The 26,034-nt window shown below is 38.1% G+C and overlaps 1 long non-coding RNA gene across 1 annotated transcript in view; it reads left to right on the top strand.

Moving 5' to 3' along the window:
• Positions 1-6,135: 6,135 nt before the first annotated feature.
• The window catches only part of LOC103462910 (uncharacterized), a 39,187-nt gene continuing 19,288 nt past the window's right edge, over positions 6,136-26,034 (top strand). Inside the window, exons 1-2 of the long non-coding RNA XR_533410.2 lie at positions 6,136-6,183; positions 7,386-7,528. This is a non-coding gene — a long non-coding RNA (uncharacterized LOC103462910). The remainder of the gene's footprint in view (positions 6,184-7,385; positions 7,529-26,034) is intronic.

Below are 26,034 nucleotides of genomic sequence, written 5' to 3'. Positions count from 1 at the left end.
CTTTCTGTCGGTCTGGTAGTCCACAATGTACATTAGCATGAGTTTGTGAGCCGGTAACCCACGTGATAGCTGCGCTGTGACGTAAAATAGGCATTAACCAATGAAAGGCGGGCCCTGTGGTAAGGTCCATGCTCTATGCTCCAGGCAAACATTCAATCCAGAGGTGTAAAACTATACAAGAACACAAAGTTACATCCAAGATGTCAAATTCTATCAAGACCTTTTGCTACCCATTAATTAACTGATTGACCCAAAAACTAAACAGATTAGCTGAAAAATCTGCAGAAAGTGTCAATTTTTGTAACCGATTAATCATGAGAACAGTCGAAAGAATAACCGATTACTAAAATAACCGTTGGTTGTGGTCCTAAAAGTGTCTTTACAGCAGCAAAACCTGTGTGAAAATGTTGCTGTCCGCCTTTTCACAGGCTAACAGGGTTTCATTTGAACAACATTTCACATGCAAGTCAAAGTCAAAAGTCGGTTTATTTATTCTTCGTTTCCTCCTGACATTTATCAGTACAAAAGTTTTGTCACGCTGGTCTTGGCAGTTGGTGGTTACCGTAGCAACCCGTCAGCTCCTCCCCCTTTTTCTGTTTCCGTCTCTAACTGTGGGATCAGCTCTGTGCGTTTTCTTTGCAAGAGTCCTATTTTAGACAAACTTTATTCTACACAAATATCCTTATGTTTACTCAGTGTGAAGATTACTTCTCAACCACAACAAATCCTCTTTTCAGAGAAGTCGGAAGCTGATAGCGTAGATCGTTCAGTAATGGGTAACAGAGAAACAAACTGAAAATGCAAACTGAACAAATCGCCGATTTGTTCAATGTTATTGTTTACACTGATCCATTATTTATGTATCAGGGTGCAGGAATGCTACACAGCTTGGCTATAATCTATTTACACACACACCCTCAAGTTTTCTTTTAACATTTTTAACTGCATAATTCTCCATCCTCCTGCTGCATCTAGTCTAAACACTTGCATGCATTTGTTCAGCTTTCTATGTTTTAAAAAATTATCCCTTGAATGTTTTCAGTTCAGATGTTCCAGATGTAAACTGTTAAATATTCAGAGGCTCCAACACGCGATGCGAGCGTTCTGTAAAGCAGCAATAAAACCTGAGGAGATGCCACACCCAAAATCTGCCTAATAATAAACACTCGCCTGCCCACAGGCATGAAATGGACCTTAAAAACATAAACAGCAGCTTTCACTTTTCAGTTCAGTTGCATTTATTTTACTTTTTTTTTAAAGTTTAATATGAGGCTAAAATTGATGTTATTCTTTATGATGCAGATGTCATAAAACCAACACTTTCTTCTCCAGTGATTGCACTTTGGATCGGCTTGAATACATCAAAACACACAGAGAGGTAATGCTGCATTATGGTGACGAGAAAATTATCTTCAAATTAGTTTAGGGTGTTGGATTTGGTAGCAAAATTGCAACATATTTTACTTTTTCCAGCTGCTGCGGGTCGCTTTCAAACTGAGTCAAAAATACCAAACTATTTGAAAAACATGTTCTCTTCCCCGCCTGTGGGGGCACTACAGCAACAAACCATTGAAGGAAACAGCACAAAAACCTCCAAAGAAGACTTTCTTCATTAAAGATAAACAAAAATGGAGTAGTGTCAGATTTTAGCAATTGCAATATTTATTTTCCTCTGCTAGCATTAGCCCTCTTCATTTGTAGAAGGACCAGTCCTTTAGTTCACTTCCTGCTTTTGGCATGGTTTCTGGTCCACTTGGTGTTCACATATACATTTGAATCACACCAGAGTTTACTTCAACCGAACCGAGATTAAGTGTTTTTAGGCAGACCAGAGTTTGCTTTTCTGGTTGCATCAAAGTTTGATTCCTTCCCAAATAAGCCTTTCTAGCCAAACAAACTGGACTAAAGCGGACCTAACAGGGTGAGTGTGAATGTGCCCTTTATGAGATTATGACCCAAAAGTATGATCAGTAACTTGTTGGTTCACCAAAAACTTTAAATCATGGAGTGGCAGCCCAATCTCCAAGCTGTTATCCAATGGAAAACTTTTGGGATGACATAAATAATGCTGTTTCTAAGGCAAAACCAACATAAGTCCAGTTTGTTTGACTTGCATTTTCAGCTGAAGTTATAACAAGAAATAAGATTAGATGAATTGCTACACGGATGATAGACAGCTTTACATTACAATGTCGCCAATCCAAACACCGAACCATCCAAACACCGAACAGATAAATGTGTGGATGAGCCACAACTTTCTCCAGTCGAACAGAAACAAAACTGAAGTCATTATCTTTTGACCTAACGAGAAACAATCAAGAGTCAACGCACAGCTTCAGTTATCACAGTTGGAGAAACTAGAGATCAGGTTGAACTCTGACCTGAACCATTAGAGCCACATAAAGACACTTACAAAGTCGGCCTTCTAAGACCTGATTAGGATTCTATCACCATCTCCAGGATTAGAGGACCAATTTCTCACCAAGATCTAGATAAACTCATACATGCATAGATCTTTAGTCACATTGATTACTGCAACAGCGTCTTCACAGGTCTGCCTAAAAAAGTCAATCCTCCAGCTGCAGCTGATCCAGAACGCTGCTGCTGGCGTTCTGACTAAAACCAGGAAGATAGAGCACATCACCCAGATCTAAAGTCCTTCCACTGGCTCCCTGGAGCTCATTCTGGTTTTCCTCTGCATCCCCAGAACCAGAACCAAACATGGAGAAGCAGCATTCAGCTTCTATGCACCACAAATCTGAAACAAACCTCCAGAAAACTGCAAAACAGCTGAAACACAGAGATCCTTTAAATCCAGATTAGAAGGCCAATTGGTTGGTAGAGTTGCTATTGACCATAATAAATGGAGGGTAAAGCAACATTTTCAACGTCAACTGAAGATTTTCATGGTGGAACTCAAAAAAATATGTTTGTCACTGGTTTCTCAATTGGTGACAGTTTATGCTCGTGTTTTTATAATGTATAGCTCTGAACTGTTGCTGAAATGTTCTACACAAATAATTGATTAAATTGGTTTAAACTAAGGATGTGATGCTATTTCAGCACTGATGTGTTCACAATGAACAATGCAGATATCCTTTCTTTAAAAAATGGATTCTTTATATATATATATATATATATATATATATTTACAGTGTTGAAAGCGTTACGTAAGAGCAGCCGTGGGAGCAAGAGAATGAACTTAACCTTCTGTGTGGTTGGATCAGGAACAAGCAGCACTGCAGAGAGCAAAAGGTCAGGCAGTCATGAAGTGAGAAAAGATGCTGCGGCATCGAGTGCAATTTTCACTTTGACCAAACCATGAGAGTTCTCCACTTCATGGCTCTGCTTTCCTCCCGACTCCAAACCCAGCGGCTAACGGCTCCGCTGCTGCACAGTGTGTCCGTGTTTAACCACACAACGCATGCAGAAATTTTAAGATTCACCCCACGGCGCCCACACTTGCTCTGCTTAACTCTCCCATCTGGCATACATATGCAAGCTTCTGTTGAGACGCACGGCTTCTGTCGGAAAGCCACACTCAGCTGAATCTAAAAGCAGCGCGCTGCACAGGAATCGACAAGGAAMSRRSMWKRAARRMMRMSRAAAMMWYYYYTWMCYKRAAMMARRARGKYSGGGSSKYMMSSMRGRARGKTKRRSMWWAAAARRAARRARRMAAWTKRAAATTGAGTGAATGGAGAATTAAATAAAACAGCATTTTTAATTTGCCTCAATATGCAAATGAGGTTAAAATAACTTTTTAGCCTACATGCAATGAACATTTATACATTTTTCTAAAAAGAAAAAAAAACTTTTAAAAATGCTCTTTAAATTTGTTTTTTCTAGCTAATTTTTAACCTTTCAGAGGCAGAAATTTCCTTGAATTTTACTAGAAGATTCTTGGCATTAAGATAAAAAAGTTCTGATTTTTTTTCTACCAAATTTCCAACTTTTCTAACTCAAAAAATACCATGTTTGCTCTGGAAAATTTCAGATATTAAGCTTAAAATTTCAGAGTTTTTTGTTGCACATTTTTTAACTTTAAAATTTTGAAATTTCCTTACTTTTTCTAGAAAATTTCTGAGATTAATCTCAAAATTCCTGGGGGGTTTTTTCAACTAAATTTTAAACTTCTCAAAAAAGTTTAAAATTCCTTAATTCTTCTAATAAATTCCTTAATCTCAAAATGTCTGAGTTTTCCTGGCAATTTTCTGACTTCTTAAATTCTGAAATTTTCCAGATTTWTCTACAAAATTCTTGAGACTGAGCTAAAAATTTCTGAGTTTTTCCTCTAGAAATTTTAAACTTTTCAAACTCTGAAAATTCTTTTTTTTTTTCTAGAAAATTTCTAAGATTAATCTCAAAATTTCGGATATTTTTCTTGCAAATTTGTTGACTTTTCAATCTCTGTAATTTTCTTGTTTTTACCAGAAAATGTTTGTATTTATTTGGCAGAAAAGTACTACTTTTCCTCCATCTACAGCAACCTTAATACTGAATCGGTGCATCGCTACCAATTCGACAAGGTTGAATAAAAAAGCAAGCAATATAAAATAAAGAAGGTAATTTTCCATTTATTTCATTATTATGATGCCACATTGCGTTGTTTTATGGCAAAATCACAATAAAATACGTTGGGTTTGTGGCTGCAATGTGGCAAAATGTGCAGGACACTTTGTACCCGCTTCGAAACATCTAATTAACTAGAAATCCATTACATCAATCTATTTTACTCTATGTCATTGAAGGTTTCCATTCAAAGAGAAATTATATTGCATATTGCTACATATATTAAGGTACTTAAGGTTGTAATGACATGGGAACAAGCATATCATAAAAAAAACAACATAAAATGAACTGCAGCAGCCTTGAGGATTTCCTGATGTTTGCACAGTAACGTCCTGAACATATGCAAGAAGAAAGCGTGAGAAACTGTGCTCATAAATAAGGTGTCTTTTGGCTCATAACCAGCTAAAATCTGCAGAGGAACCACCCATTATGTTTATAGTCCATTTCTGCCTGCAGGGAGCCTGAGCTGAAATATCCTGCCAACTGCTGCCCACCCACTTCAGCTCCCTCCATTCAATCTGCAACGCTGTTTACACGGTGACGTAAAGCCAATAAAAGGCTTTTTTACTGCAAATTCAAAATATAATGAGGAAGTCGCATCTATTTCAGCTGAGATATATGTGGTTCTTTCAGGCTTAGAGGAAGAAGTGACTACTTGTTGAAGTGGATATAGTTCCTAGAAGATAAAAAAAGGTACTTAACATCACCACAAGCAATAAATAACAAAAAGATGACCCAATATAAGCAAACTGTTACGAAGAGAGGAAATCGGGCTTAAAGCCTCATTTCCTGCCTCCGGGCTTTGATGGAACCTAAAGGGTTACAAACTGAAGTTTATGAAAAGTTGTAAAAACCCTAAAACTTTGAAAGCCAAACTGTTAGATGTTCAAAGCCGAACAGCTTGGGAAGCGGAAACGCGCCAACTTCAAAAACCGCAAAAGAACACCAGTTAAAGGCTCTAATTTGGCAGAGGTTGGCAGCAGTGTTTCTAATAGGCGAGCAGCAGCACCAGAACAGCAGCTGGCGTGACACGAAAATTAATGCAAAAAAACAAAATGTTCTGCAAACAATGTGTAAAAACACAGGGGCCAAGTGCAGATTTGGTTTTTCTTCTGCTTAGAGTGCAAAATGTGTGCTGACTGAAACTGATCAGAACGCATTTCAGCATCAGTTTCATCATCTAGAAGACAACTTACAAACTTTAACCAATACAAAAGAGAAAACAGAAATACTTGTGACGAGAAAGAAGCAACAAACACTTTGACAGAACAGAACTCAATGACAACAGATGTGATAGAAACGTGATCAATATCTATAAACAATACGTCTGACAGAATATTCAATATTTAATAAATAGAATATTAACTGAAATCTGATTCATAACCGCACGGCATTCTGGGAAATGTAGGCAGTGGAACAACTTTAGCCACTCAACCTTTCAAAGCCAGCTACCACACTAACTCCCTGGTTACCTAGCAACTCATTCATTCTTTGGTCACCTAGCAACAACCTGTTGAGTAACTTGCGCAGCAGCAGTTTAAAGTTTCGCCTCATAACTGCTTAAAAATAAAAAACAATGCCATGGAGTAAACACTGAGGATAAAACAGGAGAAGGTTGGCAGTATTTCAGATATTTCAAACAAAAAACTAATTAATAGTTATCAATATCGACTGTTATGAAACAATAATGTCATGATATTTTTTTGGTGTTTGGCCACACATTCACCCCATATCTGGATTACGTGTTTAAAAATGAAAATAACTTTGTATTTTTGTCTAGTTTCTAGGGCAGATGTCTTAGCACACATGAAAAAATACTAAAATAACTTGCCACTCAACCTTTCAAAGCCAGCTAAGTTAGGCTAACTAACACACCAACTCCCTGGTTACCTAGCAACTCATTCATTCTTTGGTCACCTAGCAACAACCCGTTGAGTAACTTGCGCAGCAGCAGTTTAAAGTTTCGCCTCATAACTGCTTAAAAATAAAAAACAATGCCATGGAGTAAACACTGAGGAAAAAACAGGAGAAGGTTGGCAGTATTTCAGATATTTCAAACAAAAAAACTAATTAAAAGTTATCAATATCGACTGTTATGAAACAATTATGTCATGATATTTTTTTGGTGTTTGGTCACACATTCACCCCATGTCTGGATTAAGTGTTTAAAAATGAAAATAACTTTGTATTTTTGTCTAGTTTCTAGTGCAGATATCTTAGCACACATGAAAAAATACTAAAATAACTTGCAAGTAACCTTTGATCAAGTTGTAAGAGTTTGTTTTAAGCAAATAATTGCATGATATTCATATAAAAGTACTATTTCCTCTGGCAAATTATTTTACTTGTAACATGGGAAAAATGTCATGTTATAAGTGAAATAATCTTCCAGAGGAACTAGTACTTTTTCACCAATATTAAGGAATTATTTACTCAAAACAAGCTACCAATCCTGACAGTAAGGTTAATTTTGGAGAGTTTTAAACATCATTAATTGGAATTAATTGTGACGAAGATACATCAACAAATTGATCACGATAAATGGTAAACTGTACAATAAATGCCGTTTCTGAATTAGATTTATTTATATTTTAACCTAGCTGTAAGTGGAAAATCATCATAATTACCAAAAATAAAAGCTTAAAAATATCACTGTGTGTAATTAATCAATTTGCAGAAACAAGATTATGAATATTAAATTATCGTTTTGCATCATCCAAATCCTAATGACATCGTCCTTGACTGTTTATTTCGCCCAAAGTCATTCTGACCAAGCAGGGGTGTTTTCCTTTCAGCAGCTCTATTGTTTCTGACAGCAGCAATCTGGAGATCAGATTAGGAGACGTGCTGTGTATCAGCCAGCAATCCTTTAAAGAGCTTAGGAGAGGGTCCGGCCCGTCTCCAGCAGCGAGCCGGGTCAGGAAGAACCCGCTTCACGTCTCCCACTATCTGCTGCGAGGTAATCCTGTTGTCTGCAGAGAATTACGGTCGAACCAAAGCCCATCGCCCAGATACGAGAGAGGAAAACACAAAGTCGTTGACTGGATTTGATTGGCTGGTTCTTTCTGTCCATTTTTGCAGAAATGACAAAAGTATTCACATTCTATACTTAAGTAAAATACTTGAGTAAAAGTAAAAGTACAGGTTAAACTGTTTTTACTCAGGAAACAGAAAAGAGTAAAAGTTTTGAAATCTACTCAAGTACAAAGAGTAAAAAGTAATTTTCAGCTTCAAGAATGATTTTCGCCAAGTCAATAATACTTAAGAAGTTCTAGTCATAAATGTAAAAATATAAGGAGTAGAAAGTGCAGATATTTAATTTAAAATGTAGGGAGTCAAACTAAAATGTCCTCAGAAAGACAAATACTCAAGTAATATATAAATACCTGAAAAATCTACTTAAGCACAGCAACAAAATATTTTTACTTTTTTACTTTGCAACTCCGCATTTCTGTTATATTTTAAATATTGATGTTAACTAATTAGCTACAAAATTAAGAATAGTAGTAAGAATTGAAAGTTAATTCAAACTAAATTGGAGTCAAAACGATTTACTAGATTAATCACAATGACTTGAAATAATCGCTAACTAATTTAGTAATTGACTAGTCATTAACCGGAGTATACAGATTCTAAAAAAAGGTTATTTATTGAAAGAACAATGTAAGTTAGCCCTGCTCTGTGAGGCTGAAACTCTAAAGCTTGGAAACTGCAGTTCTGGGGAGGAGCTTCACCTCGAAGGCGGGGCTTGGTCCAACCAGACGTTTTGAAGCTGAATGGTTGCCATGGAGATTAAAGAATGTCACAAACACACATGAACGAATCAAGGAAACCCTTCAGGTACGGTTTTGATTAGGGAACAGCATGATGTAAAAATAGTAAATTCTACACAATACTGCCCCTTTAAGAGAAGCCGTAATGTAAGAGGAAACATTAAAGCTGAGCTAATTTAGCTATCTGATGCTAGGGTTCCTTGGTTTGACTTTGCCGTCGGCAGGGTTACTCAACCATGACGTGACTGTGATAGACAAAGAGGACAGGGATGCACCTTCATCACTACAGACCAGTCCACAGCACATCATCACTGTGACAGCCAGAGAAAATCACCAAGACGTCAGAATTAATGTGCAATCCCCAAGAAAAACAAAACAAAACTGTAAAACATTCCTGCAAGATGACTGAGCATCAACTTTCCTCCAGTAAACAGAAAGGGAATGGTTAGACACAAGGATGCTGTAAGGGAAATACAGAGAGATGGGTTAAAAAAGGAAAGAGGAAGAGGAGGGTGGGCCATGCACTGCAAAAAATTAAAAATAAAATAAGTAAATAAAATCTTACCAAGTATTTTGGTCTAGTTTCTAGTGCAAATATCTAAAATTATAAAAACCTTCAGAATGTAACATCACAAATCAGAAGGCACTGACCTTTCACCTAGTAGTCCAAAAGAAGCCCAGCCGTTACCTAGCAACCCAAGACGAGTTCCAGCCGTCACCTAGCAACCCCAGGCAAGTTGCTAGGTTGCTAGGTTTTACCAGCCTAGCAACTTGCCTGGGGTTGCCTGAGGTTGCTAGGGGTTTTACCACTTTATATGCTGAATAACGGCTGGTGAAAAAGTGTATGTAGATCACTTGAAATAACGTAAAAGTTGCTTTCAGGAAGATATAGCAGCTTGGTTTGGTTTGGGTCAATAATTCCCAAATATTGATTAAAAAGTTCTAGTTCCTCTGGTGGATTATTTAACTTATAACAAGGCATTTTTTTCCTGTTATGAGTGAAATAATCTGCAAATATAAATAGTAATTTTTCATAAATTACAGATATTAATATCCGATTAGTGCCTCTCTAGTGTTATCTTAAGTGTGATAAGATTTTTGCACTAGAAATTAAAGAAAAAGCGCTAGGTAAAATGTTGAGTTTTTGCAGTGTACTGGCTTGTGCCGGAAGTCTCTGAGGCCCAAAGCATCCTTTACAAGCTGAAACCATGTCAGATCACATCAGAGCTGCTGCCAGCTGCTTCCCCACCCTCCACACTTCTGGACCAGCCAACAAACAAACAAAAAGTCCGCACACACTCGTGAACAAACGCACAGAAACCTTGAGAAATGCCTTCATGGGATGATTTCTTAACCCTTAGCTCATCTTTTCCTTTATCCTGCAGCCCCTGTGGGTCCAATTTCACAACAGCAGCTTACAAAGGCCACATAGGGACACACACAGCGCTAAACATGGATGGATACGAGGACATTCAGTAGCCGTGTGTGACACTGAGAGCGACAGACAAGCCCTCACCCCGGAGGAGTTTTCTCCCCAGTTTTTCCTTCCTCCCGTCAAGATCCAACTCCTCTTTTCCTCTCTCCCTCCATCAGTCCGCCTGACCCATTTCAGCTTGAGCGGTTCAGCATTCTCCCTCCATTAACAAGCACAAAACTTTCCTGAGGATGAGCGCATTAGGAGAGCTGCATCCTTGGATGACTGTCTGGGGATGGCTACAGCCACAGGAGCAGCATGCATGAGAGATGTTGACGCCTTGACCCAAACATCAAGCCGAGACTTTCTGGAATCAAACCACCATGTTTTGTAGCTTTAAAAAAACTGTGACAGGAAATATTGTGTTAGTGATACCTGGTTTTAAATATAAAGTGAGGAAAATATGAAAACAGAGTGAGTGTTTACACGTTGGAACAGTTTTTAAAAGGATTTTGGATGCAGGCAGAAGCAACACTCGATTTTATTATGTTTCCCTGAACAGGTTAGAATAGGTCTGGAGTCTAAACAAAACATTTTCATAACATTTTTGTACAAAATCATTCTTAAATAATGAGATTTCAGACTCATCAGTTCTGTCTACTTTGAGCTTCTTTCAGAAAGAGATGTCACTTTAAATCCAAACAAGATGTTGGCCACGTCCTTAACTCAACGTTTGGCTGCAAAGAGAAATGCAAATATACAACTTTGAAAAGCAGAAGTGGAGCCTCATGAACAATCGACAATGCAGCAAGTGGTTTTTAGATGGTAAAAAACATCTACAACAAAAAACCCAGCCCATACAACGGTAAATAAATTTTTTTTTTAATTTTATTTAATCTGTAGTTACTTTATTAATATACAGTTGTTTATGTAGTTTTTTTGTTGATTTTTTATATTCAATTGGCTATATTTTATTACAGGTGAATTTCCCTCTTATGGTATTAATAAAAGACTATTATATTCTAAAACCAGCTGGTTGAAGGTGCTAGAGCTCAGTTTTGGTTGCTAGGTGATGGGCAGAGTTCCGCTGGGGTTGCTAGGTAACGAGTAGGGCTACAATGGGGTTACTAGGTGAAAGGCAGTGCCTGCTGACTGGGGACTTTACGTTCTGGAGGTTTTTGAAACGGCTCATTTTCTAGACAAGGTAAAATTATTGCCAAGAATCATCTGTGTGGGTTTTCTGAAGTGATCTGGCTGTTTTTAGAAGCACTAGAGATGCAAATAGAAGCACAAAAATTGCAAAATGTGAATTTTGTATTTAAGCGATATTTCGACTGTTCTATTCAGAAATTTATACGTTTCCTCTAGAAATTTTTTTTACTTTAATCTCAAAATTTTTGAGTCTTTTCTTGTATATTTTAGACATTTTACACTCAGAATATCCAGTTTTTTTAATAGAAAATGACTGAGATTAATCTGAAAATTCCTGAATTTTTTTCTTGACTTTTTAAACTCAGATTTCCAAGTTTATTCAACAAAATGTCTGAGATTACTCTAAAAATTTCTGAGCCTTTTCTTGTAAAATTTTAAACTTTTTGAATTTAGAAATTTTAAAGATTGTCCTAGAAATTTTATAAGTTTAATTTAAAAAATCTCTTAGTCTTTTCTCACAAATTTTCAACTTTTCAAACTCAGAAATTTCCCAGTTTGTTCTAGATAATTTCTGAGTTTTATCTCAAAATCTGAGTCTTTTCAAATTCAGAAATCTCAAAGTTTGTTCTAGAAAATTTCTGAGATCAATCTCAAAATTTCTGAGTTTTTTGATGAAAATTAACTCTTTTTTTTTCTACAATGGCTCAAACAACGCCGGAAACTCTTTCAGATTAAAATTCATGGTGGATTCTGCACTGAATTCCCTCACGTTGTTACATAACCACTAAGCACAAACTCCAAGTTGATACGACCACAAAGGAAAACTAAATGTCCTTCTAGGATGTGAAGCATGAACAGAATTTAATTGGTTATCTCCGACCCGCCACAGCGAGGCGAAACGTCTGATGAGCTCTCCCGTTTAAACGAAACGCTGCTCGGCGTTAGACGCGCCTCTGCGGTTGGGGACCATCCGCCCGGCGCTGGTAGTCACCCTCAGAAACCATTCAGCTGGCAGCGGTTGGCAGATGCGTGCCAGGATTTTAAATAAGAGGAGCGCCTCACTTCTTTGCAGGCTGCATGAATTTATTTGGACAAAAATAATAGAGTGATAGATTGCTTTGTACACCAAGGAGGCAGCTGAGGATGCACTTTCTCTTCTTCCTCACTCACTCATTCATTCCCTTTGCACTGACTGGTATAATTGGCTGCAGTGGAAAAGAGCAAAGCATTCCTTCAGGGCTTCAGAGGAGAGAGTCCAACTTTCCCTCACAGACGACCAATGAAGACACAACCCTGACTGGGATTAAAAATTACAACAGTTTCAATCTGTTAATCTGCTGCTGAGCAGCTAACCAGCTGGTTGACCAACTGGATCCAGAAGCTGCCACTGGTTGAATTTATGACAGCTCCCACTGGAAGAGCGCCGTTATGAGTGCCATCATTTACACGAGCCCTGGGGCAGCACAGATCCAATAACAGGAAATAAAAAGCGACAGAAGCTAATCTCCAGTTACCCAACCCTACGAGGAAACTAATAACAGGTGTATATTGTCTGATCAAATATGTATGATCTCACTGAAACCCAGATTTATCATTGTTCACCTCGGGTGACCTCAGGATATTAATGCCACTTTGGAGGAACGTCGTCTCTTCGCTTCTGACCAAATAAGTGTGAAAAATTTATGACCTCAGTTCCTGGTGATGACGTCTGATATTTATGAAAATACTTCTCACACCCGTCGTAAACAGATTTGTTTTAATCTACTGTGTGGTTTTGTTTTCAGAAAACACCAGAATGCACTTTAAAAAATGTCTGACACTGTGCTGAATTGGTTCAGTTGGGACAATTATGTCATTGAACAAGTAAAACGTTAAGTGTTAAGAGCAAAGCTGAGCAGCAGTAACTAGTTACATTTACTTGAGTACATTTTTTTTTTTTTWAAAATCTGTATTTTTACTTTTACTTGAGTAATTTTATTATGAAGCATCTATGGGGCAACGTTACTGCCATAATTTGAGCTGAGTCTCAACTCGACTCCACTTACAAGAGTATTTGGTCCATTTTTGGTCTCACACCTAAAACTGAAGATTCAGATCAGTGTCTTTTCCTTAATTACGCTACTATTATCTGAATTAAAAGGTTTTTGGTAAACCAAGACACACAAATAAAACTGTGTGATGGTTTTAACTCCCTGAAAACCTGAGCTGTTCAGCAACAATCAGGACTGGAAACATTTACAGTAGAAAAGTCACGAAGGGGGAAGCGACCAAAGCAGGTAGTCGGATCATCTGAATAATCCACTCCAGTTGGTAATTTGTGCTCAACAGGCGGTTCCAGGATAGATTTGAACTCGATGGCCCAATCTGGAACCGGTCCAGATTGCTACTGGCTTTCTCCCAGTACTGCGCCTGCTTAACTGGCTCAGATCCAGTGGACTCTAGAGGCGCATGACCTGAGAAGTGGAGGGTTTCGGTTTGGAGCCAAAACACCAATGGGAACCACTAGAGGCCAGCTAAAAGCTCTGCTCACTACTTTTAATCCGTTGGAAACCTGCGCCAGGATAGGTTTAGTGGAAAACAAGCCAACTTGGCACCAATGGTAGACCGTAAATGCTCGAAGTTAAGAGGCAGCCAACTTGAAATTCATTCAGTAATTTCTTATCTTCAGAGCTTGAAACTCTAAAGTTTCTGAGATTGTAAGTTCATGCTGTTAATATTTGGTTAACTGAGAAGAAAACAACAAAAAATAGAGACTTTTGCCATTATTTTAGGTAATTGACGTTGTTCAACATAGATATCGCTTTTTTTTTCGCCCAAACCTGATTTAAAATTTTCCAGAGTTTGATATAAAAATGCCTGATAAGTTGAATTTCCACTGACCTTGTTTGAATGGAGTCGACTGAAGCAAAGCAGCTGCTTGGTAAAAATGTCACGAAGCGCGTCGCGAACAGCTGAGGGGCGCGACTCAAATCAAATCTAATCAGCATCGTTTTCTTTTTCTCCTCCTTCTGAGACCTTCATGTGTTTCTCTGTTGTGTCGAGATTCAGTTTTACTTCTTTTCTGTGATTTTAAATAATATTCCTACACTTGATTTTGGTCAAAAGTCAAGACTTTAGTTACTTTCAAGCCTCAATATTGAGGTTTATCATTTATTGTATAGGAAATGTTTCTACAGTGGTTTTGTCTTTAAGGATAGAAACACAAAAATAAAGGAAATCCAGAGGCAGATTGGCTAAAATTATAACAAATAAAGTCCAGAAATACAAATATTTATTTTCTTTTATTTGACTCGATCAGACCTGAAAAAATTTAAGAAACTAGAATTAAGTTTTTCTAGGTATTTTTCTGTSAATTTTTATCAAACTTATTATATCAATTATGTAATTATACATTAGTCAGTTGAAATGTGTATTTAAATAAACTTTGACTTTAGTCAATTTTGAAGCTGTTGCACAAAAATTAATGCAGCTGATTTTAACCTGAACTATAAAGTTTCTTTGTTGCTGATTTAAAACAAAAAAATAAAAAAAAATTCTTTTTCACAAAAGCAGCAAAATTTTCCAAGAAAAGGACATAAATTACATCCACAATTCAAGGATTCAAACTAAAATAAGGATTTAAAAAAATTATAAAAATAATAAAAAATTCAGAGTAAAGAGATCTATCTAAAAAAAAAAACATTTTTACGTTTGTGCTTATAAAATGGAAACTTTAAACAAAAACATTTACCAACTAAAAAGTCAGGATCATATCAGTGACAAAATGAGTTACTGTGTATTTTTTTACGCTATAGAAGCAGCTGCACAGCCAACAAACTAGAAATCATTTTGGATTAAAAAACAAACTCATTACAATCTTACCAATTAGAAAAACTTTGTAGAGAAAATGCAGAGGATGTTTGAAAACCGGGAATCTTTGCCAGTAGTTTCACTAATTACGAGTCGTTAAGGATTATTCCAGTTTGAAGTCTAACGACCAGCCAACAAACTGCATGTAAAAACCCGAGAGCAAAGCAGATGTTTTCACCAAAATGTGCTTTTTTTTTTTTTTTATTCCTGAGGTGATGCAGCTCAAGATTCATAATGCAAACACACACACACACACACACACACACACACACACACACACACACACACACACACACACMTAAACTCGAGTCAGGCCTCTCTACTTCCCCCATACGTCCCTGGTCAGGGTCTTTGTCTGCTGTTTCCATGGCAACATCCCACCTCACTCGGCAGTATATCGATGAAACGGGCTGAAAAGCATAGAAAACAGCAGAGAGAGCCATTTCTGCTCATTAGGCGCTCAGCGTGCGTGGCAGCGGCGGCAGACAGAAGCCGTTCAGAGGCTTGATATCACTTTTCCGCATGGCCCGGGCGGTCGCTCCCACAACGAGCGCCTAGTTCAGCGCCCCTCTCTTCTCCTTTCCTTTCAAGCAGCCGAGATGAATCCAAACACGGCGGCAGAAAACATGCAGGGCAGATGGAAAAGGAGAGGCGGAAATGTTTTTACTGGTGCCCAAGTGACGCACATGCTGGTCGTGTTGTGGTTGGAGGTGCTGCTGCTGCTGCTGCTGCAGGTGGCGAGTCGGGCGCCAGGGACCACCAAGAGTCCCTGAGCAAGACCTCTAGGTAAATTATGCAATAATCATCATTATGTTACATAAAAGTTTCAATAAAATTCATCCTCAGCTGCTGTAGCAGTTTCTCTTAATTAGATGTGAAAATGTGGAAGAAGTGCCAGTTATGGTGTTAAAATAAGGCTAAGTAAAGTAATTGTTAGGAAAAGTACCTTTGCAAACGCATCATTACATTACGACAGTGCATTAGGGTCGTTGCAGATAGAAATTAAAAAAAAATGGAGTGAATTTCCACCAAAACATCTCAGGAAGTTTTCAGGAAAAAAAACAAGGAAATTTCTGAGTTTGAAATTTTGAAAATTTCCTAGAAAAAACTCAGAAACTTTTATTCTCAGACTAATTAAAGAAAAAACATGGAAACTTCTGAGCCTGAAAAGTTGAAAATTTGATAGACAAAAACTGAAAATTGTGAGTTTAATCTCTGAAAATGTCTAGAAAAAACTTGAAATTATCCGAGTTTGAAAAGTTTAACATTTTCAGCTTTTGTAGAAAATATATGTAATTTATCTCAACATTTCTGAGATTCTTTTAGCAAAATTTGAGTTTAGAAAGTCAAAAACTTTCAATCTTCGAAAATCAGACTTGTCTCAAACATTTCTGAAGTTGATTTATAAAATTTTATTTTGTTTTTTTTAAGCAAATCTTCAACTTTTCAAAAGCAGGATGTTTTGTATTCCTTCTTCTCAGGTAACTGCGTAATTTCAGTCCCACAAACCCAAATGCTGCCGTTTAAAACATTCCCATTTGTAAAACGCTTCATTAGGACAACTGCGACTTATGTCACCAAACCACACGCTGTATTTTCAAATGTATCTGTACTTGTTGATGTTTTCATTGAACAGACAGTGGGTAAAATAGTAACGCTATCAATCCCGACAATAATGATAGTTTTAAACATCAATAATTGGAATTTATTGTGAAAACGATACATTAAAATTGTTAAGATATTTATCACGATAAGCGATACGATGCGTGAACAAACGTTTCTGTGTTTTGTTTGTTAAAAACCAAAACATAAACAAAGTGTGCAGGGTGAGAAGGTGAAACACAGAGGAAACTAAAATGCTCTTGTTCAGCGTTGTGTCTTAATTGACCTCCAGTAATAATACAATACAGCTTGAAGCGCCACATGGGATCCTCAATGATGGTCGTCATTCTGAGCCATTAGTCAGAGTCTATATATCTTTATTAGGAGTAAATTGCTACTTTATTCAGGTTTTCTTCAATTCATTACACAGCAGGGAGCCATTTTCCTTAAACAGCTGGCACTGCACATGTGACACAGTTCAAACATGAACACAAGCTTGGCATGGCGCCACCACAGACACACACAAACGTAAAGACACGCTCCACATGAGCCGAACAGTGATGCGTTCACATTAAACCCATGACGTAAAATAAGAGTCTTTATTTCCATGAAAAACGTCCCTGAACCCTCTAATGGAGGGACGTGGGGAGGAGGGAGCCACATGAAGGGAATCAAACAGCTCCGGTTCCACATGGGCGACTTTTCCATTGCCAGCCATGTAGCCGAACATCTGGCACCCAACACCCTCATCCTCCTCCAATTAGCCAGCGTCGGCACTCCCCGCACCTCCAACTCCCCTCACGGCCAGCGCTGCTGCGAAGGGCGTCGTTATCCGCTGAACTCAGCCTCGAAGGTTCGATCCTCTTTGGAAACTGTTTTTTACAGGAAAACGTTTAAAGGCTGCTGAGATTCACCAAATCTAAAGCTTTAAAGGGACGACAGAAAATTAGAGCCGCGCTGGGGAAACGAAAAATATGAAATTAAGAGAATAACGTCGTAATATTACAAGAATAAAGTCGAAATAATACGAGAAGTTGCGGTATTCGAGTAATATGACTATTCTCAAATATCACAAATTTATTGTCGCTCATATTATTTAAACTTTTTGTCTCGTATTATGACTTCATTCTTGTTATATTAAGGATTTTTTCTCATATTATTTCAATTTCTTCTCATACATCTCTTCTTATTATATTGACTTTATTCTCATTATTTCTACTGTATTGTCACAATATTATGACTTTTATTGTTTTGTTTTTTACTCCRTCACAGTTCACCATAATAGTGATTACAGCAAAAAGTAATTCAAGATGACTGGATTTGAGAAAAAGAAACAAATATGGGATCATTTTCGTCTCTTGCTTTTTGAATTTTTCGCTTTCTGCAAAGYCTTCATCGGTTTGAGAACGTCACATCCTTTATTTCTCGTAATATTATGACTTTAGTCTTGTAATTTTATTTATTTATGTCTTAGTTTTTTTCCCGTGGCCCTAATACTGCATCATAGTTTAACATGACTATGACTAAAGCAAAAAGAAATCCAAGCTGACTGGATTTCAAAAGCTTCATCTTCCATTTTCATCAGGGATCATTTTCGTCTCTGACTTTTTGATGCTTTTTGCTTTCTGAAAAGCCTCCATCATGCGTCAGCTTGAGAAGGTCACACGCTTACATAACCGGCTTCAGAAAACACAAAGGAAGTGGGCGATTCTTCCAGGGACGCGGGCCATGCCTCGCACGGAGGCCTGGGGCGGCCGTGGCCCGGCTCAGCGACTCCTGCCAGGAAAGCTTCACTCCTGGATAACAAGTCGTATAAATAGACGCGCTGGCGGCGGCGAAGCATCGGAGGGAGAGGAAGAGACGAGAGAGCATCAGGTGTTCGGCCCACAGAATAAACACAGCCACGCGTCTCTGTCCTGAAGGAGCTGAGAGTCAAATAAAGGACAAAGAAAACTTCGCTTATGTCCAAACACAAGCCATAAAACCCAAGACAGTGCTTTGCTTGGCAGCCGCCGCAGTGCACCAGGCCCTGAAGCAAACAGCAGACTCATTTGGTTGCTCTGGTACCAGCACGATGGCCAACACAAGCAATAACACAACACAAGTTAAGAGTTTAGGAACAGGCACTGAAACCAAATCATTTCTCTGAAAAAGCTCATTTTTAAAGGCAGTTCAGCAGAAGGATCTGCAGAGTAAATATAGGCCTGCGGTTTGACCTCCAGCAAAGAAAAACCCAACAGAAATACAGATGGGAGAAGCACTGAGGAGGAGAAACGGTGCTTTCTGAGGACATCAAACTACAACTGAGGCTGCATTCACACCCTCACATGTAGGAATACTGACGGTACGTTCAGTCCGCTTTAATCAGACTCAAGTTCGTTGGTCTAGAACATGGGTGGGCAACTCCAGACCTGGAGGGCTGGTCTCCTGCAACTTTTAAATGGGTCTACTTCAACACACCTGAGTCAAATAATAAGGTCGTTAGCAGGACTCTGGAGAACTTGACTGCACTTAGAAGGTGATTCAGCGATTGGATCCAGGTGTGTTCTACCAGGGAGACATCTAACAGTTGCAGGACACCGGTCCTCGAGGACCAGGATTACCCACCCCTGGTCTAGAAAGTCCGGTTGGGTTGGGAAAGTGTGAAAACGGAATCGAACTCTATAAACCTCAGTCTGGGTTCGGTTGAAGTGAACTCTGATGCAGTTTGAATGTATATGTGAACACCAAACGGACTATTGACTGCTCCAAAAGCAGGAAGTGAACTACAGCACAGGGCATTCTGGGTAAATACAACTAAAACAAACGGCTAACGCTAGCAGGAGAAATGACTTGTTGTCTTTTGCCAAAGAATTCCTACAACAACTAAAATTTGACTCTACTCCATTTCTGCATTCTCATGTTCTTCTTCATTTCCGGCAGTGGTAACATGTGGTTGTTCATATTGTGACTTGAGTGATGCAAAATAAAGTCTTTCAGAACCACATCATCCTTCTGCAAAAACCTTATCAAGTTGGTGCACTTACAATAAGCAAATTCATTTTCGTAATTCGGGCTGCACAGTGGCGCAGTTGGTAGAGCTGTTGCCTTGCAGCAAGAAGGTTCTGGGTTCGATTCCCGGCCTGGGGTCTTTCTGCATGGAGTTTGCATGTTCTCCCTGTGCATGGTGGGTTTTCTCCGGGTACTCCGGTTTCCTCCCACAGTCCAAAAACATGACTGTTAGGTTAATTGGTCTCTCCAAATTGCCCCTAGGTGTGAGTGTGAGTGTGCATGGTTGTGTGTCTCTGTGTTGCCCTGCGACAGACTGGCGACCTGTCCAGGGTGTACCCCGCCTCTCGCCCGAAATGTTGGCTGGAGATGGGCACCAGCACCCCTCCCGACCCCACTGAGGAAAAAAGGGTGCAAGAAAATGGATGGATGGATGGATGGATTTTCGTAATTCAAATTTTCCCAATTATCTGGTCAATGGAAATGCAGCTAATGCCGATCTCAGTCCCACTAGCAAAAAAAAAAAACTGAGGCAAAACCATTCAGGCTTGATTATGTAGATCAAGAAAAGCCAAAAACTACCCAAAAAAACAATTTTTTCCCCCTAAATACTTCAAAACAATTCAGTTGAACCATTTTTCTCTCTTTTCCAACTCAGTCTGTGACGTGTTTTTGTTCTCCAGAGCATCTGTGTGAACGGTTTCCTTCTATGGTGAGGTAAAGAAAACTTCTTATCAGTTTTACAAGAAATGGCAGAGTGCACAGTTATCAGCAGGAACAGAGCAGAGATACCGCTAAGCCACTTACCGGCAATTACAGGGACAGTTACATACACACACACACACACACACACACACACACACACACACACACACACACACACACACACACACACGGCTTTGCACAGTGTATCATTGTCTGTCTCTACTTTAAAGTCTGTTTGAACCCAAACAGACCTCAGCCAGTCTTTGAACAGGAGCCACTGATGAAAAACAAAGATCCATAGAAACTTATTTCTGTCTTAAATGTGTATTTATTGGTCTTTTTTAAGCTTTCCTTACAACCTGGTTCTTATTATTTCCTCCTTCATTTGATCAACTATCAGGGACACATTTGATCTTTTCTAAAATATGATCAAGAAAGAGATTCGAAGTAATTATTTAGCAGCGGGACAAAGTAAAGATTGAGGTTATATTTCTTTACAAAATGTGTAAGCCCACATTTTATGTTTAAAACCTAGAAAACATAAATTAACTTTACAAAAATATCAGATTTCACCTGCTATTGAGGATGAAATTCCTTTTCAATTTAACGTCTCAAAATTCAGGGCGAGCAACAGCGCCCCCACATGGTCGATTTAAAAAATGCAGATGCTGCACTGAATTACAAACAGTAGTACATTTATTTATAGGCACCTTTAAGATGTCATTTTAAAAAGCATTGCAACAAAAACAAAGTCATCTGCCATTTTATGATGCATGTAAGTCAGTGTGTTTTATTTTTGCTGCATTTTAGGATTTGAAAATCTCACAGATTTTGCTCCACACTGCAAAAATACTAAAATTTTCCAGGTATTTCTGTGTAGGTTCTTGTGCAAATACCTTAGTACACTTGAAATAAGACAAAACTAACTCACAAACAACTTTTCAGGAGGAAATAGCAGCTTGTTTAAGTCAATAATTGTTTATTATTGTTGAAAAAGTTCTAGTTCCAGTGGCTGATTACGTCATTTACGTGGAAAATGTCTTATAATAAGTGTAATAATCTACGTTTTATCAATGTTAGGCAATTATTTCTGTCAAAAACTAATGAATTTTGAGACTAGCATCCAAAATTTTATTTAAAAAAAAAAACGGGAAATTTCAGAGATTCAAAAGTCAAAATAATAATTTTTTTCAAGAACATTTTTGAGATTAATCTAAAAGTTTATTTGTTTTATTTCTCACAATTTTTGGCTTTTAGAGCTCAGAAATTGTCTTGTTTTCCACAAAAAATGTCAGAGATGAATAAAAATTTCTTCGTTTTTGGTGGAAATTTACGTCCTTTTTTAATACACTATCGTAGAAACAAGCTAGCAATATTTAAATAAAAAAGAAAATGCTTCCTCCAATCAGGTGTGGCTTTTCAGAAATGCCTTCCTGTGGAGACGACTACTTGAAAACATCCCCTGTGTTGAGCCTGAAGGTTCAACACTAAGCAGAGTGAATCCCTGCTTCCTTGTTGTTTATGCTAACTTCTGACCTCACCGTCTCATTGTGCAGCTAGAAGCAAGACTCTTTACAGCCGGCAATCTTTTCCAATCTGCTTCCAATTTTGGTGAGCCCATGTAAATTGCAGCCTCGATTGTCATATAATGTGGTATTCTTCAGAAGCTTCAAGGTTCGGCGTGTTCTGCATGGAGAGTTGGCGTTCTGCATGCCTCTGTTGCAACCTGTAGTTAGTTGAGCTACTAGATGCTGTTCTATAATCTTGAACCAGGCTTTTCATTCTCCTGCAGTCTCTGTATTTAAAGCCAGCACCAGTAACTGGATATTCTCATTTTGAGATCATGACAACCTAAAAGATGGTGGTGCATGAAAGTCGCCCTTTAATTTTGATGCTCATTTTCAACATCTGTAAATTATCTTGTCTAGAGGAATAAATTGGTTTGTATGAACAGGTGTACCTAAAGAAAGAGGTAAAGTGTATGTTAATCATGTTGTGTTGATGAAATTAAAGAATTGAGTTTTTGTTCCGAAAAACAAGGACTTGTATTGCAGGTAATGAATGTAAAACAAGGATTTGATTCCTTATAAGCAGTTACAGAAGGACTTTGGTGTAATACATGTAGAAGTACACAGCTTAGAGCACGGAGATACAGCCCTGAGGAACACCGGATGTGACAGGAAACGGCTTGAACTGGACGGACCTGGATGAATTTGGTTCAAACGGATGCATAATTCAATTATTACTAAATTAAATCTGTTTTATATAAACTTATAAATGTAAATAGACAAATATGTAGAAGACAATGGGTAAAAAGTAACGAAGTTTTAAACTTTTGCTTCATCAATTTTGTTTTTGGGAGAGTAAATCTATGGAAGACAATTAGGGCACTGAAAAAAAAAAACCACTTTTCCTCAGAATTAATTTTTTCTCTCAAAATTTGACTTAAATCTCAGAATTCAAACTTTTTTCTCAAAATTTGGACTTCTGATCTTAGAAGTCAGTTTGAAGTCAGAAATTATTTATTTTTTGTTTTTTCCCAGTGGCTCTAATCGTTGTCTGTATAAATGGGCTGGTTTTCACTTTTTTTTTTTTTTATATGTGTATATATTATTTTAGTTTTCTCAGGATTTTTGTTCTCCATTTCTAGTCCTTGATCCAACTTGAAATAAGTTGGGAGATCCAAAACAAACGTCTCTCCTGAACTTACCAATAGTTTCAACTCCACAGCGGCTGGAAGCGCTGAAATGTTCACTCACGTCTTTCCTCTCCGACTCGTCATTCAAACAACCAGCAGCTCCTAAAACAACACAACCAGCCGACGCAGCCGCAGATTCCTGGGCTCAGTTTCATCTCAAACAAACTTCGATCACTACATGCTGTCAGCGTTACGGACAAAAGAGCAGAATCAAAGTTTTATAACCAAATATAAAATCTTTTTAATATTAAACTTTCAGAGTCATTCTGGGATTATAACACACAAAAAAAAAACATAAATATTAACAAACACAACATGAAATCAACATTAAAGGACAGATTATCTGATGCAAGATGAAATAAAACTACAAAAACACAAAACCTTCCCAAGTGTGTTTAGCTTCTAGTGCAAATATCTCAGTAAACTAGAAATTACACATTAGTTTCTTTTTGCAGGATATAGGAGTTTGTTTAAAGTCAGTAATTTCTTCATATTGACAAAAACAATTACTAGTTCCAATGGCAGATAATTACACTACAAACATGGACAAATGTCTTATGAGTGAAAGAATGTGCGAGTGAAACTATCACTTTTTCATCTATATTAAGAGATTATTGACTTAAAACAAACTCCTGCATCTTGCTGATAAAAATAACTAATTTATAGGTAACTTATTTCAAGAGAGCTACAATAGTTTTACTGGAAACTGGACCAGAATTACTTGGCAAGATAAATTCACTTACAAGACCTTTTTCCCTTTTTATAAGTGAAATAATCTGCATCTGTCAGTAATTTTTCACAAAGATTAAGGAATTATTTACTAAAAACAAGCTCCTATATCTTGCTGAAAAGTTACTTGTGAGTCAGTTTTATCTAATTTCAAGTGTGCTAAGATATTTACACTAGAAACTGGACTAAAAAGACTTGATAAGATTTTGTGCTTTTGCAGTGAAACTCAGGGAGCCTCTTTAATTAAATTATTCTCTCAGCAAGTCCTCAATAATTGAGTTTTTCTTTCTCCCTAGGATACGCCCCAAAATCTCTTTACTCTTCCCTAGAAAGAAAAAATGTATTCCAGGGATACAGGATGTGCTAATTTGCATAAATCTCTCCCTAATTCCGACATTAAATATTGTTTTTGTGTGTGAACATGCTTGCATATAGAAGCAGACTTGCATCCAACCTTGAGCAGTGTGGGAATATAACATGATTAGCGGCTGCCTGAAGACGTCTGTGCAGGCTGCGATTTCACACTCATTGTTTCTGTGGACAAAAAGGATTAAGCTCTGCAGAGTGAGACGCGTCGCAGCAAGATTCCCAGCAGAAAAATACATTTTTCAGCTCGGAGCTCCGAGGGAAGCCTGACGTGGGGGGAAACCCTGGAGTCAAGTAAAATACCACCAGCATGTTTAATATCAGGATTCATTTCACTTCTGAAGGCCAGATGAAACATTAGCAAGCACCAAATCCTGGCAAAAGTTATGTCAACCTCAAGGCCTTTTCCACATTTAATGACACAACCACAAATTTCGATGCATTTTTAAAGAAAGGAAGATGTTTACACTGCAAAAACACTAAATCTTTAGCCTATTTTCTAATGTAAATATCTTAGTGAGCTTGAAATAAGATAAAGCCAACTCACAAGTTACTTTTCAGTAAGATATAGAAGCTTGAATAACTCATTAATGTTGACAATAAGTTTGTTTTTGTTTTGCTTTTAGTGTCTGGAAAATGAGCCGTTCCAAAAACCTCCCAGTAGTTGAGTCACGTTCCGCTGGCACTGCCCCGTTACCTAGCAACCCCAGAATCCCAGCCCCGTTACCTAGCAACCCAATCTGAGCTCCAGTACGTTTGGCCAGCTACGTCTGTGTGTGCTGTACAATGGCTGCTGGAAAAGACAAACATTTTCTTGTTGACTTACCATCCAGAAAACACTTGCTGCATTGTTGTTGGTTGTGCAGAAGGCTCTACTTATGCTTTTCAAACTTGTACAGATTTATGTCGATAATTTTTTAAAATATTGATTAAAGAAAGTGCTACTTCTAATGGTAGATTATTTTACTTCTGACATTTTTTCCATGTTACAAGTGAAAATTATTTATTTTTTATCAAAATTGAGGAAATATTGACGTAAAACAAACGTCAATATTTGTTTTACGTCAAATATTGACGATGAAAATCTACTTATAAGTTAGTTTTCTCTTATTCCAAGTCTACTAAGATATTTGCAGTAGAAACTACACCAGAAATACTTGGTAATTTTTTTGTGTGTTTTTCTAGTGCATCCAAAAACAACTTGCTGCATTCTTTTTGATTGTGCAGGAGGCTCTACTTCTGCTTTTCAAAGACGTACAGTTGTATAATTGAACATCTGTTCGCAGCCATTTTCACATGCGAGTGTAAACATCGAGTTGCGGTTCGTGGCCAGCAGTGACAAGACGCCCTAAAACAGTTAAAATCTAATTATCAAAAATGATTCTCTACACAAAAAAACAATTAGACATTATTTCCCAAAGAGCTATCATAACCTGTTCATAAAAGGAAAATTTCCTCCCATAAAAGGAAAATTTCAGTTTGTACCTACCATGACTCACCACTAGGTGGGAGCAAATAGACTTAATACAAACCAGCTGTCGGGCAGACCTCTACATGGGTTGAATTTTAAAACAAAATAAATGTTTGTTTTTGCAAACTTGAACACACAGAGAGAAAAATATCAAATGTAGGAAAACCTGATATGCTTCTTGTTGTAAGAGGCAAGGTTTCAGCATCATGAGACAGAAAAGCCTCATATGGGAGCAAAACGCTCGTAGTAACAGAGATAAATAATGTAGAAAGTGGAGAAGAGCGTCTCTAAAACCACACCTACTCCCAAGATATCTCTGCCTCCACATCCAACAGACACGGCAGCAAAACAACCAAGCAAAACCCCACAGCGCCGTGTGAAGAGAGGACCAGTAACAGTGGCGAAGGAGGCAGGTCACTCCGCATAAAGGAAGGTAGCAGCCGGGTCCATTAGAGGCAGTGTGGGAAACACAACAGCTGAAAAGGGCTTCCAGCAGAGAGAGCAGCTCAGGCAGCCCGTTACCTCACACAAACACATCCACAACAAGCCAACGCCGCCGCCCCACCCATCCAACGGGTCTCTGCTGCGGGACAGAACCAATTAAACTGCCCCGCTCAGGTTTTAGTGCCAGCGCACTCGGACGGGCAAGACAGAGAGAGAGAGGGAGGGGGAGAGAGAGAAAGAGGGAGAGAGAGAGGGAGGGAGGAGGGGAGAGGGA

The sequence above is a fragment of the Poecilia reticulata genome, linkage group LG3 (assembly GCF_000633615.1).
Source record: "Poecilia reticulata strain Guanapo linkage group LG3, Guppy_female_1.0+MT, whole genome shotgun sequence".
Classification (NCBI taxonomy): domain Eukaryota; kingdom Metazoa; phylum Chordata; class Actinopteri; order Cyprinodontiformes; family Poeciliidae; genus Poecilia; species Poecilia reticulata.
Note: the sequence above shows the minus strand (reverse complement) of the source record. Positions and strands in the feature narration are given on the sequence as shown.